The sequence below is a fragment of the Nannobrachium achirus genome, assembly GCF_963921795.1.
Source record: "Nannobrachium achirus genome assembly, chromosome: 8".
Lineage (NCBI taxonomy): Eukaryota > Metazoa > Chordata > Actinopteri > Myctophiformes > Myctophidae > Nannobrachium > Nannobrachium achirus.
In genome coordinates, this window is record NC_137817.1 from 7,899,653 (window position 1) to 7,916,991 (window position 17,339).

The following is a 17,339-nucleotide window of genomic DNA, read 5'->3' on the forward strand; positions in this document are numbered from 1 at the left end:
CTGTGAGCTTGTATATATCTATTTTTTAAATCCCCCTATGTAGAAAATTCATGGGGGGCCCGCAGTGAATCCTTGTACCCAGGGCCCAGCACCGACACCCAGTTGGAACAGATCCTCAGCCCACTACAAAGTGTACAAACACAACGTATAGAAAGCCTGGTGAGGCGAGGCCGAGGTTACAAACAACACAATCACCTACTGGACAAGATGCAGTCGGCCGGTCCAGTCACCACCAACCGATCTTCAAGCCCTGCTACGGGAGTGGAGAGGAGAAAATATCCCCCCCCCCCCGGCGGAGTCCTCAATCAGGCGACCATTGTCTGAAGAAAAGCAACGTGTTGCGTCCATATAACTTCCATCGGTATGTAACAAAACTGGTGAAAATAGCAGATCTGCAAGCACACAACGCCTCGCATCCAAGCGCGACCATGGAGCCTGATGGAGGAGTTGTTCTAGGTGTATTATATTCCAGTTATCAGGAAAGGGTCGCGTCCAAACTCCCAGCGGTGGAACAAAAAAAAAGGAGTGAAAATAGCAGATCTACAACGCGTCGCGACAGTGGAATCCAACAGGGAAGAAACGAAAACACGGCGATCGTCATTGTCAGTAAGTTACTGTTGTTTCCATCCTCCTAACCTAAACTAACTGTAACAGTTAGTTTACCTAGGCTAGAAGACTCTTCCTGCTCACTTGGCTGATATGCTCCTGCGTGCGTCCCTATGGCGTGCACGCGCAATCGCGCATGTGTGCGTGTTTGAGGCGTGCCGCGCAACAAGTCCTTGCAGCCTGAAGCCGTGAAGGAAGGAAACGAGCTCGCGCCTGAGGCAATATCACCACTGGGCGTATGTGATCGCTGCAGTCTGTTCCGCTCTAAAGCCCGCCTACTGTATCCGGTTATGTAACACTCACATGCATGCAAGACACGTTTCCGCATCCGGTATAGACCCAGGCCGGATCACCAACAAGCAGAGTAACTTGATTGCTATCAGTTCTCTACCAAGCCACCGAGGCAAGCCAGTAGTTTGCGCACATCAAGAGAGCTGCTCTCATGCTCTGTCAGAGCATGAGAGCGATTCAATTCAAAGGAACGTTATTGGCATGAGAAAACATAGGCTACGTTTACATCGCCAAAGCAAGTGCCACAAATAAATAAAAACAGTTGAATATGGGGAACATATTTACAGTTATACACATAGGCCTTGCCTTATATAAAGTTATACGTTATAAGTGTGTGTGTGTGTGTGTGTGTGTGTGTGTGTGTGTGTGTGTGTGTGTGTGTGTGTGTGTGTGTGTGTGTGTGTGAAAATGTGATCTGTGCAAAATAAAACACTTGAATGCTGAATAAAAGGTAAAAAGCTTATTTATATTTGTGTGAAGTCAGTATGACGCCCTAAGGGCAAGAGGTGACCTATTACAGCCCTATTACACTATTCCAGTTATTGCCCTATTACACAATTACACTTATTACACTAGTAAACTTATCTGATAAGTGCCTGACGCCATAAATACAAATATCAACTGAATTATCCACTTGAAAAGCGATCGATCACAAAAAGGTCAATATCTCCAGTTTTATCAATTAGAGCTGGATTTTGGTCAAAAATGGCTATTTTGAGATGGCTGCAACTATAGAAAAAAAAGCTTTTTATTTTATTTTTTTATTTTTTGGTGAGACTAGAGGTTGTCTTCTTTCTTTTCAGGTACTGTAAGACATTGTCGAAAAAACACAGAATTTAGGAAAAATGTCAATATAAAAAAAATATATAATTTTTTTTATTAAACAAAATGGCAGGAGAGCCATACAGTCAATGTTAAAATGGCGGCCAATGTGTTAAAGTACCAACATGTGAAAGCACTCATTATGCAGAATGTCCCATTTCAAGTGTTCAAATGTACAGTACAAACATCTGTAGAGAATAGCAGATCTACAAGCTCATAATGTGTCACATTGTGATGCATATGTAGCACCTTTATCCTTAGCCCAAAAATAGCAGATATAAACACGTTGTGAACCTGTAGATATATTTGGCAAAAACTTATTTGGTGTAGAGGGGAAAAAGCTGTCCAAGTTTTAGAGCCCACGGGTCCACTAAGGTCCAGTGCGTCATGGTGAAGTATTTGAGATATTTGTTGCAATGTGACCGGGGTCCGGGGTTGGATCTAGGCATAGGCAAGTAAATGCCCTGTCTGCCCCACCAAACATGATGGCATGCAAAAATCTAAAATTTCAAAAATATTAAACTATTTGAAATGTTATGCTACAACTAGGTAGATTAGATTAGAATATATATATAGAGAGAGATAGGTGTAAAACTTGTTGTTTGTATTGCGTGTTATATAAGTGTGCCAAAATGCTTAGTTTTTTATGCATTTCGGGTGTTTTAGGGTGTTTGATCCCCCCATTTTTTTCCTTTCTTTTCTGCAGGTGACCCCCCTATCATTTCTTGCTGCCCCACCTACTGCTAAAGGCTAGATCCGGCCCTGAATGTGACACAGCTCTCTTCACACATTTCTTTATTCTGCTTTAATCAGTGGCGAAACTAGCCCCCGGCGTGCCCCGATGCTTTTCACCAAGTGCCCCTCAACAACAACAACAACAACAACAACAACAACAACAATAACAATACCCCCCCCCCCCACACACACACACACACACACACAACTAATTTCTACAGCGCACATGCGGACAATGCAAATGCGCGACACCAGTAGGGCTGTCACGATATGACATTTTACATTTTACATTAATTGTCACTCAAATAATTGGCGATTAACGATTTAATTGTGTATTTGTCGTTGATAATTACATTTCTGTTTGGCTTTTAGGCTTTGAAGTTGCATATGGTAGATATGACACATAACCTAAATATACAAATACATTACTGACATATTTGACAACTTACTAAAAAAATAACATTGATAGTGGAAATAGCCAATCTACAAGCTCACAACGCGTCGCATCGCGACGCGTTGTGAGCTTGTAGATTTGCTATTTCCACTATTTCTGACATTTTTCAACATTCACGATTATGGCGATTATGACAAAATAATCACGATTAGACGATTATGTAATAATTGTGACAGCCCTAGACAGACATCTACACGCTTGCCATCTAATGTCTTCATTACAATATGTAGCCCAACCAAGTTTCTAGTGTCTCACTGTCTCCATCTCTCTCTGGAAGAGGTTTCACATGAACTCCTCCACAGCAGTGAGACGCTCCAACAACAACTCTGACATTAGTCTACACACTATACAAACATCACCGCGCCGTTTTTCCAAAACAGCATTATACATATCATCCATTAAGACAGCTAGGCCTACATTAATGACAGCACATCACAGTTTAATTGACAGCAATGCATCACTGCAAACCAGCATTATTTATATGAATGACTTAACTCACCTGTTACAGTAAGGAGGATGACAACAACAAGAGCAGTTGAGCACGTTTTGTTCCATATTCCACATTGTCTTAGTTTCAGAGAGCATGGCAAATATTAACTGTTGCCTCAAAGTCTTGTGTTGAAACTTTATATTCCATAATGCCCGAGGTGTTGTTTTGACTCAGAAGTCAGAAGTCAGAACGTCTCCTCAGCCTGTCAGCAGCACTAACTAAGAGCTTCCTGTCATACCAGTGGGCATTTCTAAACAAGAGTCATTGTATTGGATATTTGTAATGTGATCATTAAACACACGTTTTATTTTTGTAATGATAGCAGCCTACTTTGATTGATTGATTGAAGACTTTATTAGAAGTTTGCATATAGTGTGGGGATTTAAGGGGAGCAAATGCTAATTTCGTGCAATTTTGACTTAAAGCGCGAAATTTTGCACAGATGTAGCCCAGGGCTTGCTCTAATGATTTAGCTAGGGCGCCCGAGTCTGCGACCTTCGGGGTCGCCACAGCGGCCAAATCAAGTTGGGCTCCCATTGACTTTCTATACAGGAGGAAAATACCCAGAATTATTATTTTTTCCTGGGTATTTAAGGAGGATCTGAGGGGTCTAACTAGGGGATTGTCATGATGCTGAATCCATTGCAGGCATTTGTTTTGCACAAAAAACATTCAGTGGGCTAGAAATGGCCTCAGAAAACAATACACGTATGGATGAGTATTCATGTTAGTCGGAGGCCTTAGGGTTTTTTTTCTCGTGCTAATCAGTTTAAAAGTTCAAAATTTTGCACAGATGTAGCTCAGGGCTTGCTCTAATGATTTAGCTAGGGCGCCCGAGTCTGCAACATTCAGGGTCGCCACAGCGGCCAAATCAAGTTGGGCTCCCATCGACTTTAGTGATGAAAAGTGATGAGTCATCACTTTTCAGAGTTTTGTTGGTGCTGTGGTGACCCCGAAGGTCGCCGACTCGGGCGCCCTAGCTAAATCATTAGAGCATGCCCTGAGCTACATCTGTGTAATTTTTTGCACTTTTAGACTGATTAGCACGAGAAAAAAAACCCTAAGGCCTCCGACTAACATGAATACTCACCCATACGTGTATTGTTTTCTGAGGCCATTTCTAGCCCACTGAATGTTTTTTGTGCAAAACAAATGCCTGCAATGGATTCAGCATCATGACAAACCCCTAGTTAGACCCTTCAGATCCTCCTTAAATACCCAGAAAAAAAAAGAAAAAAAAATGGGTATTTTCCTCCTGTATAGAAAGTCAATGGGAGCCCAACTTGATTTGGCCGCTGTGGCGACCCCGAAGGTCGCAGACTCGGGCGCCCTAGCTAAATCATTAGAGCAAGCCCTGGGCTACATCTGTGCAAAATTTCGCGCTTTAAGTCAAAATTGCTCGAAATTAGCATTTGCTCCCCTTAAATCCCCACACTAATAGGAAAAGGTACAGTTTCATGACGGTACAGTTCACTGGTACAAGGTCTACTAAAAGGAGATCCATGAAAAGACTAAGCTTATTTCCACAGGAAACCATTTAAGTATCTCATATAACATTGAATGACAGACAAATAGAACACAGTAGCCTACTATGCAGTAGATATGTAAAGAAAAAAACAAAAAAGAAAACAGTAAGTATATACAAAGAAGGGGCAGGGGAGGGTAGGGTTGGGCTAGGTTAGTTTTTTACCAGTTGCGAACGGTTGCTGCCTGTAAGTGGTTTTTCAATGCAATTTTAAAGGATGCTAGTGATCCACACTCCTTTATGGCCTTCGGTAAGGCTTTCCACATTTTGGTGGTACAGCAGAAAAACGAGTTTGACCCTTTGTTGGTTTTGACTCTGGGTTGGAAGTGATCTGTGGCACTGCCTCTGGTGTTGTAATCATGGACATCCTTAATGTTTATGAAGTATTTTGACAGGTACTTGGGTATCATAGTGGTGTAGTGTATCTTGTACACCAGGCCCATTGCAAGTTGCTGTACTCTGTCATCTACTCTGAGCCAACAACCTTCCATTGACAATGCATTGGATCCTCCGTTCCCCCCTCAATCTCAGACTATACGGACACGATAGCTGTCGCAACTGTGTGTAGGGCGCCTCAGAATCCAGGAGATTTATTTTTTGGGGGGTGCACGGAACTCCCCAACCGGGGTCTGGGGGGTCCTCTCTCCAAAACGTATTAATAGATATATTTTCCTGTGTTCTGTTGAATTTTGTGCATGTTTGATACATTTATCAGGCTTACTTTACTAGCATGTGTACAATTTCAGCCTAAAATGCCAAATGTATAGGTCTATAGATCTGATGACAGAAGCAAAGTAAGACATCTTTAATAATGACGTCTCATCTGCAAGCCATTGCTTAAGTGAATATCTATATGATCTTGCATGCATTGCCCCCACCCCTAAAGCAGGGGTCTGGGGGTCCTCCCCCAGAACATTTTTAACATAGCAGATTTAATCTCCTGTGTTCTGGTGAATTTTGTGCATGTTTGATACTTTTATCAGGCTACTTTTATCAGGCTTGGGTACAATTTCAGCCTTAAAATGTCAAATGTAGGTGTACAGATTTGATGACTGAAGAAAAGGACATCTTTCATCGACTTCTCATCTTTAAGTCATTACTTAAGTGAATATCTATATGATCTTTCTTGCATGCATAGCCCCCACCCCTAAAGCGGGGGGTCTGGTGGTCCTCCCCCAGAAAAAAATTAACATAGTAGATGTCATTTCCTGTGTTCTGGTGAATTCTGGGAGTTTGATACAAAATCCAGGAGAAATCCAGGAGATTTGCCAATCCAGAAGATTCCCAGGAGATGGGGTCAAAATCCAAGAGACTTCTGGGAAATCCAGGAGCATTGACAAGCCTGCCCTCTATACATTGTTATTAGATTTTGTTTCCTCCGTCATGGGCCCTAATGCGCATGCGTCGGCTACGTCAGCGGTGCCTGATTATGGATCCCACTGGAGAAGATGGATGGAAACGGTATATAGCGCTCGTGTCGGCAGGTTAGCTACTCACCAGCATCCGCAGGTTAGCATTTCACCAGGTTAGCATTCACCAGCGTTAGTTTTACTAAGGTTAAGGTTTGGGTTTGGGTTAGGGTTAGGGTTAGAGTTAGGGTTAGGGTTAGGGTTAAGGATAGGTTTAGGTTTTGGTGCACCTCTGCCGCGGTCCAAGTGACTACAACGGAGCGCTCCCTACATCCGGTTCAGCCAATCACAAGCTTCAAAAATGAGTCCGGGGCGTGTTTATCCATCTTTCCCAGTGGGATCCATAATCACGCGTCAGCGGTAGTTACGCCCCTGGTTTTAATTGTAGGCTACATACATTTCTAAAGCAACATTCCCACTGGGCACAAGTTGCTATAAAGATAACTATTATATCATTCACAATTGTATTTTTTTCATAGTTGGTGTGAATAATTCATGGGTTGCATTTGTTGTCCTACACCGTCCATGTTGAGGACCAACACAAGTGTTTCAATTGTCTGATTGGCATAGAACTAATGTTTTATGTCAATCAGAACACCTGTGTTGGTCCTCAACATGGCTGCTGTAGGACTACAAATGCAACCCATGAATATGACAATTTTCAAACCTATATTTTTTATAGTTACAGTGCTTAGTGTGAATGGCCCTTTTTGTGTTGCTTGCTTTATTTCCCTCTTGCTTTGACAATGTAAACGTAAGTTTCAATGCCAATAATGACCTTTGAATTGAATTAATATAAAATGTATTTTTCCCCACAGCATACTTTTCATTTTTTAAGTGAAACGTTCCCAACGCCATTAAATCATCTTAACTGCAAAAGATAAACATTCTGTCATCATCCCCACCCACTTCCTCCCCTGGAAAACAGGACGTCCTGTGATGTCATAATTACAGTTCTGTGATGTCATAATTACAGTTGGAGTCAGTCAAGAAATGTTTAGGTGGGTTATTGAGTGGGAGTCGATAAAATGTCTGTGACTTTCCAAGTATTTCAGCGGGCCTTAACTCGGTGTGCGTGCGTGTGTGCGTGCGTGCACATGCATGCGTGCGTGCGTGCGTGCGTGTGTGCGTGTGTGCGTGTGTGTGTGTGTGTGTGTGTGTGTGCAGTGGTGTAAAGTAACAATTTTGAGGTATTTGTACTTTACTTGAGTATTCCTACTTTTGTGTCTACTCCATTACATCTCGGATCCAAATATTGAACTTTTACTCCACTGCATTTATTTGAAAACTTTGCAGATATAAATTATAATCTTATAAAACATACATTAACCACTTTAACCACTATTTTCTACCTGGCTATTTGAAAATAGCTGATCTACAAGCTCACAACGCATCGTGATGTGACGCGTTGTGAGCTTGTAGATCTGCTATTTTCAATCATTTTGTACTTTTAGTACTTTAAATACATTTTGATGCCAATACTTTCGTACCTTTACTCATAAGTACATTTTGAATTCTGGACTTTTACTTGTATTTCTACATTGCAGTATTGATACTCGGGCAAAAAAATTCAGTACTTTTTCCACCACTGTGTGTGTGTGTGTGTGTGTGTGTGTGTGTGTGTGTGTGTGTGTGTGTGTGTGTGTGTGTGTGTGTGTGTGTGTGTGTGTGTGTGTGTGTGCGCATGCCAGTGGGTGTGCGGATGAGTGGGTGTGCATGTGTGTGTGTTTATTTCCGTGCCACTGAAAATAGATTAGGGTGGAGATAAGAGGGGCTCTGGATCATACAACCTCTCCCGTGCGTGCGTGCATGCCTGCCTACACTATGTGTGTGTGTGTGTGTGTGTGTGTGTGTGTGTGTGTGTGTGTGTGTGTGTGTGTGTGTGTGTGTGTGTGGGTGTGTGTGTGTGTGTGTCATGCTAGGAATGTCAATACCTGAGCCTGTATCAAGCAGCCCGAATGCGGGGTTGACTAAAAGGTCAACCACTCCAGGCCAGATTCACGGGGAGAGACCACCGCAGACAGACAGACATACAGACAGATCTCCTTCCCAGAGAGCTATAGGGAGGAACCAGTGGGAACCAGGCACAAGCCTGCATGCTCTCTTGCAGGGGCGTCACAAGGGGGGGAAAGTGGGACTGAGTTACTATGGCCCAAGGTGGAGGGCCTTAATATTTTATACTTAAAAATAGCAGATATACAAGCTTGTAGATTTCCTTTTTTCTTTTTTTCTTTTTTTTTTTTTAGTTGTGAAAATGTGTGCAAATCTTTGAATAAATGTATTTTTAAGCGAACATTTTTAACTCAAATTTTGCTTCTGGGGGGTCCCTGGAACTAAATGTTTTGAGATGGGGGTCCGTGGCCAAATACATGTCATTTTGGGCGTCCTTCACATGAAAAAGTTTGAGCACCACTGACATAGAGGGGTGATAGTGCATGCACAAATCCACTCTAGCCCAGGTGCTGGACAAACGGCAATACATGAGAAGAATAGAGTCCGCAACACTGTTATACTCATCTCTGTTTTATTGCTTCAACGTTTCGATCCGCTTGAATCTTCTTCAGAAATAGTGTTCTTCTCACCACTGACATAGAAACAAAGTTTTTTTTTCTCAAAAAACCTTATAAGGATTTGAAATATTCAAAGATAGCAGATCTACAAGCTTGCTGTGAGCTGGTATATCTGCTATTTTTCAATAGTTAAAGCACAAAATGTGAGTGAATACTTGTACCCATGGCCCAGGATTTGGTGTCGACACCCCTGCTCTCTTGGAGCGGGGCCGTGTTGTGTTTTGATTGGTACTGCTGGGTCTCTGCATGGTGTGGTGGTGGTGGTGGCCTCCCCACATGATAAGCAGGGTCTCGGGTGTGGTGGTGGTGGTGGTGGTGGCCTCCCCACATGATAAGCAGGCGGGTCACCCTGGAAGACCAGGGTTCCAAGGGTGTGACTGAAGTCAATCCAGTGTGGGATCCCCGAGATGTTTACTTAAACAAACCGACAAATTGGATGGCTGATTTAGACTGGATCAGATGACTGGTCCTGATCACAACAATATGCTCCTGTATATCGTTGGCAGAAACCTCTTATCTCCGTCTTTGAACCTTTTTTTCTTCTTCATAAATGAATGCCCCAGACCATGTTGCTAAATGATGACTCAGCACTCTCCATACCAGTCACAAAAAAAAGGTCTTCTTTGCTGGAATTACTGCCGCAAAGAAACTCCTTGTGTCTAGGTGGAAACCTCCACACATACTATTTCGTTTCAAAAATGGAAACTATCCTTTCTCAATGTTTTAGGGTTGGAAGCGTCAATCGCAAGAGCAAATGGGGCAAAAAAGCAATCTATTGACGCACTCACCCTTGCTATAGAAAGGATCAAGGCACACTTATGAACTGTGAAACAAGGTATTTTGTGTTTTTAGTCTTTTGCCACCATAAGCCTTTTATATACAATTATGTAAATGATAAATTCATGTAACGTCTTGTAGGTTGTGTCATGTTGGAACCAGGGGGAGGGCGGGTTTCAGGGGGAAGGAGAAAGTGGAGAAAGGATGGCCCTGCACACAAACATAAGAGGCAGGACGTGATCTGTGGATGTATTTTTCTTGTTTTTGGTTCTCTTACCAACATCTGTACCCTGCATAATGTCCAAAATGAATGTATTCAATGCCCAAATATGTTGTGAAAAAGGGACTGAAATATTGAAAATTAATAAAAATTTGGTCACAAAAAAATAAAATAAATGAATGCCCTATAGAGAGCATCGCGGCGGAAGTGGTTTACTGGTGCCACTAAAAATCTCCTATTCATTTTCCCCATAGACTTTTACAAAAATATTTTTAACAATTATGTTAAGCCTATAAAACCAAGCCATCCAGAATGGCAGTGAATCATGTCCATAACACCTTTGATCCTATATGAAAACATATTATTTAATTGCGACCGTCAGGTCGCAGTTTAGTATCAAAACCTCCACCGGCCGTCCGTCGGTCGGTCGGTCGGTCACACGTCACACGTCACACCTTTGCCCTGCTCATATCTCCGCATCAGTATGACATCATTTGTGTACGGTGTGATGTCATACTGATGTCAGCAGTGTGATGTCATACTGATGTCAGCAGCTATGTCTCTATATATGGAGTTATATGTTGTTCGTGTCCAAATATGGGGCTTGTGAGGTCAGACTTAGTGAGATTCGTCGGTTATCTCCATATATGGAGGGAGAACCAGCTTATGAGCCGATGAGTTGTGTCAGAGTCGAGATCCTGCTTGCATCTAATCTGTCGGTAGATAATGCCGGTCTTATATAAGGGTCATTTGTGTACGGTGTGATGTCATACTGATGTCAGCAGTGTGATGTCATACTGATGTCAGCAGCTATGTCTCTATATATGGAGTTATATGTTGGGTTCGTGTCCAAATATGGGGCTTGTGAGGTCAGACTTAGTGAGATTCGTCGGTTATCTCCATATATGGAGGGATGTGTTGGTTATCTCCATATCTGGAGATTCAACCTTCAATGATTTTCACATCTTGTCTCAATATATTGAATCCACTTTCATGATGTAAAGTCCAGTTCAACATTTCAAACACCAAAAATTGTAAAATACCAAACAATACAGGTTCTCAGGGTTCTTGAAGATCAAGAGTCTTGGTCAAATACTTCTGTTGGTTTCTGCACTGATCATTTATACAATTCAGCTGTGTTTGCTCGTGTCATTATGATGAGGTCATAAATCAGCCATGCCCAAATATAGATTTTACGGGTTTACATGCTTACTCAGTTATTCGTTATGTGAAAGTCCTATGACGTCTATGATATCTGACATCATCATACATACATTCCCTTTTATGCCCATAAATGGAGATCCCCTCTGTAGAACCAGCCACTGACATCACTGTAATGTCAGGGGAACTAAATCCCTTTTATGCCCATATATGGAGATCCCTGTGATGCCAGGGGAACCAAATCCCTTTTATGCCCATATATGGAGATATGGAGATCCCCGTGTTGCCAGGGTAACCAAATCCATTTTATGCCCATATATGGAGATCCCTGTGATGCCAGGGGAACCAAATCCCTTTTACGCCCATATATGGAGATCCCTTATGTCATCAATATTAAGCCCATATCTGTGAATATCTATGGGTACCAGATGTCTCCATATATGGTTAAATGGTCCGATATACATCACTGGCCAGAAGACCAAGAAATGGTGCAACCTCGCCCTTTGCTTTTCTCCCTTAGGCATCTTACTAGTAGGTAGTTTAATGAGGAATGCAGTATGGTGGTATAGGTAGTTATGGCCTTTGATGTAAGATTTTCACTTTCTAGGATAACTATATTTGCTATTCCCAGATGATGCCCTTTTAGGGTACCCCTCATGCCCATATATGGAGATCCCCAGGCTTTACTAAATAACATAAGTTTTATGCCCATATATGGAGATCATTGTCCCAATGTCATCAGATATATGGGCATAAATGGACACAGGCAAACTAGATGGGCTGTATGGATATCCAGATGTGTGATGTAAGTGTTTTATTCCAAATGTGGCACCCCACAGACATATTTCCAGAAACAAAATCCCTTTCATGCCCATATATGGAGATTTCTGATGTCATCAATCCCAGGCCCTGTAAAAAACATGGTTGCTATGGTAAACAGTTGGTTGCTAGGGTAAGAAAACATGGTTGCTATGGTAAACAATTGGTTGCTAGGGTAAACAGTTGGTTGCTAGGGTAAAAAAAACATGGTTGCTATGGTAAACAGTTGGTTAGTAGGGTAAACCTTCAATGATTTTGACATCTTGTTACTAATCTGTCGGTAGATAATGCCGGTCTTATATAAGGGTCATTTGTGTACGGTGTGATGTCATACTGATGTCAGCAGTGTGACAGGAGATAAGCGACCAACGGTCGCTTATCTCCCGATTAGGGAGTCTTACTGGTTATTTAATACACTATACATTTAATAAATACCCTTTGTTTAGCGATTTTCAAAATGTTCTTTTCACAGGAACAATTAAGGTTTCATGTTCATGATTCACTGCCATCCTGGATGGCTTGGTTCTACGCCTTACATGATTGTTATAAATAATGAGTTTCCACCCAACAGAGACTCTCTCTCTCTCTCTCTCTCTCTCTCTCTCTCTCTCTCTCTCTCTCTCTCTCTCCCCCCCCCCCCCCCGGCCCAACAAAAAAAAGACTCATCTTTGACTTTGGATCAGCAATTCTTGAGATTTGCAGGTCCAATTTGGTTACAATTCGTATCTGTCTACCCACGAGGCCCTGCAGGGCAAAGGACTTCATTTGAGTCAGTTCGTTGTATAGCATACGTCTACTTAAAGACTTTTCCATTAACCTTGACAGACACTTGAATAGACTCATAAATTAGTCACATCACCTGGAAGGGAAAAGCCACATTCACCACATTCTCCCCCTACGTATCTTTACACATTTTATACATATCGTCTATGTCCAAAACTGTTACTTTTCAGGATTCAAATTCAAAAGAAACAAAAATAACACATTTCGAGCTTGCGGATCTGCTACTTTCGATGCTTTTAGGTGGGACGTGAGGTGGGATTCGTAAATGAGCCAGTCTTTTGAACGGCTCTTTGAAAGGAACGGATCCCAGCAGGGACGTGCTGGCCACTGGGAAAAGCGGGACAAGTCCCGAACGGCCGGTTCATTCTCGGCCGGTCCAGGACGGGCCATTAGGAAAGAATTAAACTGTTTGCACAAAAATAGTGAAAACAGCAGATCTACAAGCACACAACGCCTCGCACACTAGTTTAAATCATATTTTAAATGATAAATACACAACAAACTGTTTTGGACATTTCCACCCGACAACAACAAAATATAGGCCTAATTCATGTAATTGGCCCACTGGCTTGTCACTTGTCATGATCTGAAATGGCAAATCTTTGAGTAGCAGCAGCGCTATAGAGAGACATCTCTCTATAGCGCGCAATGAGGGCCTCTACAACTCTTTTTCCCGGGCTGAATCAGGGGCCCAGCACGTCCCTGGATCCCAGAGATCCATTTCACTTCAAAGAGCCATAAATCCCATCTCTCCTTTTGTGTGACGCTGTAGTATGATCAAGTAGGGCCTTCATTTATGAAAAATCACCAAAAGTTAAAATACAGAGATACAAGGTTTCTGCCCGACAGTGACCTTATTCAAGTACCTTTATTTATGTCCGCACGGCACAACTGGTCCCCGCGCCGTGGCAACAGAACGGGAGGGAAAAAAGGCCCTAAACAACACATTTCACACTGGGTTTCATGCGTTAAACGTCGGGCCCTTGTCCCTCCCGGGTGTGAGGCGACACGGCGGACAAAAAAACCTGTCCAGAACGTGCGTTTCCATTGCGATGCAAAAGAGATTTCCCAGTGCCTCTGCATTACTTAAAGCCCCCACTTTCAATTACAACGTCAGGAGCACTTAAAGCTGAAGGGCTGTTAGCAACGGGGGAAAAAAGAAGGGAGTTCGGTTCAGACCTTGCGGGCAGGGGTGTCACACCAAATCCTGGGCCCTGGGTACAAAGATTCACTCACATTGTGTGCTTTGACTATTGAAAAATAGCAGATCTACAAGCTCGCAAAAGCTTTTTAGATCTGCTATTTTTGAAAAAAAGTCTTTGAATATTTCAAATCCTTCTAAGGTTTTTTTTAAGAAACCTATGTTTCTATGTCAGTGGTGCTCAAACTTTTTCATTTGAAGGACCCCCAAAATGTGTATGTACATGTATTTGGCCATGGACCCCCATCTCAAAATATTTAGTTCCAGGGACCCCCCAGAAACAAAATTTGAGTTACAAATGTTCGCTTAAAAAGTACATATATTCAAAGATTTGCACATATTTTCACGAATAGCAGATATCTGCTATTTTTCAATAGCTAAACTATAAAATATTTAGGGCCCCTCCACCTTGGGACCTAGTAACTCAGTCCAACCCCCCCCCCCCCCCCCCTGTGACGCCCCTGCCTTGCGGTGAAAGAGTCTCCTCCACAGGGCCTTTTAAGGACCATTAGAGACATTAAAAGAAAGAAGTAAAAAAGAAAGAAAAAAAGAAAAAGAAAAAAGAAAACAGCACATGTTAAAAAGATCCCCACGTTTTTTTTGAAATGCTTATTTTCTATAAATACAGCCAATAAAAATATAATGCTAACCACATCCCAAAGAAGTATAAGTCAGAATAAAATACAGGTTCTGGAAACTGTCAGAATTAAGCGTATCGTTGCTCCTTTACTCTGGTACTCTTTTTTTTTTTTTTCACGAGGAGAGGAGCGGGAATAGGAGAGGAAGAAGAGGAGAGGAGAAAAGCAGAGGTGGAAAAATTTCAGGAAAGTTTAGGTCAGGGGTCTTCAACGTTTTCAGGCCAAGGACCCCTTAGTTGAGAGAGAGATGAAGCAGGGACCCCCACAACCTGTTCATAGATTCCATATAGTTTAATCGTTTGACAGCGCAATCATCGGTGTATTTGGGATTCATGTCAATTTTTGTTTTCAGATATATAACCACTTCGACCGTCAATAATAAACTTGACCTTTCACTCTGTACTTAGTCTGCTCTTTTTCCCCTACACCAAACCTCTTTGCCAAAAAATAGCTGATCTACAAGCTCACAACGCCTTGCAGCGCAAGGTGTTGTGAGCTTGTAGATCTGCTATTTTTGGCTAAAGTTCTCAGAATATTGACGCTATAGATTCAAGTCGTTATATAGAAAAGGAGAAAAAAAGTTTCTACCACACAAAGATTTGGAGGACCCCCTGTAAGTCTGAGGACCCCCTAGGGGTCCCGGACCCCCTGTTGAAGACCCCTGGTGTAGGTGGTTGGAAAGGTATAGCGCAAGGCACACTTGAAAGCCCAGATGCAGGACAAACAAGGAAGAATTAAGATCTGTTGTTCAAAAAGGTTGCAACCAAACAGTGGATCCTATCGTCAGGAGGAAACCTATCTCTCAAATGTCCCAAACTGTTAATTTTCACGATTGCTATAAAAAAAAATAGCAAGCACAAAACACTCAAAATGATCAAAAACGTGTCACTTCGCTCCACGTTTCAAGCTTGCATATCTGCTAGCTTACTTTTTTATGCTTTTGTGTGACAGCATGTTAATCTACCAGTGTGCAGACATTTAGTAAAGTAAATGGTAACAGATCAGGGATTTATAGGACCCTATACTGCAGATTTATAGCCTTACAGGTGTCATGTGTCGCGAGCTTGTAGATTGCTTGCTTTTTTACCATCTGCTGCCCTCCACATTACGCCTATTAGTTAGACGCCTCAGGGCGACAAATGAGGTCGCGCCACAGTGATGTGGACATCAGGGATCTCCATATATGGGCATAAAAGGGATTTGTTCCCCTGGCATCACAGGGATCTCCATATCTCCATATATGGGCATAAAAGGGATTGTTCCCCCTGGCATCACATCAGGGACCTCTCTAACAGGGCATCATTAATATTGATGACATCAGGGAACTCCATATATGGGCATTCTCTTAGTGTGACATCACAGGGAAGCCAGAGCGTGATGTCAGAGTGGCAAACCCCATCTGTTAAGAGTGGTTCCCCTGACATCACAGTGACATCATCAGAGCATGATGTCAGAGCGGCAAACCCATAGACCGTAAAAATGTGTACACGTCTACACAGACGGACACGGACAAGCTGTGATATTTCTCATAGTAAACTGCGACCTTTGGTCGCAATTACTTTGTTGAATGTAAATACATTAATACCAAATGCACCCCCATTTTATTAGTTTAGTATTATACTAAACTAACAGGTCCGTTTTTAGCTATAGGCGAGCTAGGCGGCCGCTTAGAGCGCCATCCTAGAGGGGGCGCCGAAATGGAGGGAGTGGACCCAAAACAGCCCCAAACCGGCCCAAAACCGACTAAATTCACGCCAAAACCCGCAAAAATTGCGCGCCCGCATAGAGCGCTGATTAGACAGGCTACGGCCCTGTTAGTATACAGGAAACTATAGGCTATAGTGATATTTAAATTGCCATTCCATTTTCAATATCTCTATTATTAAAATGTTTAAGCGTTAAATACTCCATGTCCACACACACACACACACACACACACACACACACACACACACACACACACACACACACACACACACACACACACACACACACACACACACACACACACAATACTACTACAACAATAACACAACAGACAGGGGAGGGAGGGGAGGGAGGGAGGCACTTATCTATTCACCAATCTGACCCCGCCTCCATCAGCTCCATGCCGGTCACGGGTTGGCCAAAGAGGCTCGGCTCCCCGGCCCGGTGATTGGCGGAGGGGCAGAGTAGCCTTTCTCTCCAGTCTCCACACACATCGCTGGATACAATACAGCTCAGCGGTCCAGGCGCGCAGGCAGTAGCCACCGCAAAACCCCCAGCCTGCATGCTCTGTGTCCACGGCGTGTGTGCTGTGTGTGATTGTCAGTGTGTGTGTGCGTGTGTGAGTGTGTGTGTATGTGGGTTCACTGGTAACGGATCTACTAGCGGAGTGTATATCGGAGAACAAGCCCAAGAGAGAGACAGGGATGTCTACGGGATACTAAAGAGAAGATACCAGCGTTTTTACGCGTGGGACGCATTTTGACTTGGATTTTTGAAACGAGGTGCACGATCGGCAGAATTCTGGAAATATACGATTTATTCTTTCGGACGTTTTCCCCAACTTGGATACTTTATTTATTTATTTTCCGAATGGCTTCAGAGCGGCGGCTTTGCCTGCTTTACTCCTAGCGCAAGGAAAGCCGAGAGAAAGAGAGAGCGAACTCTTTGGAAAGTGTGTTGTCTTGTTGTGCGGCTCAGGGCATTATAACCCCGGACAAATAAACCTTTTATTCCAGCGGACCCCGGGACTAATACTCAACCAAATCCGAGAGAGGTTGGGACAAGTTCAACTTGTGCCCGGCAGCAACGCATTTCCCAGCTGAGGATCGGAAAGGAAAGGAAAGGAAAGGA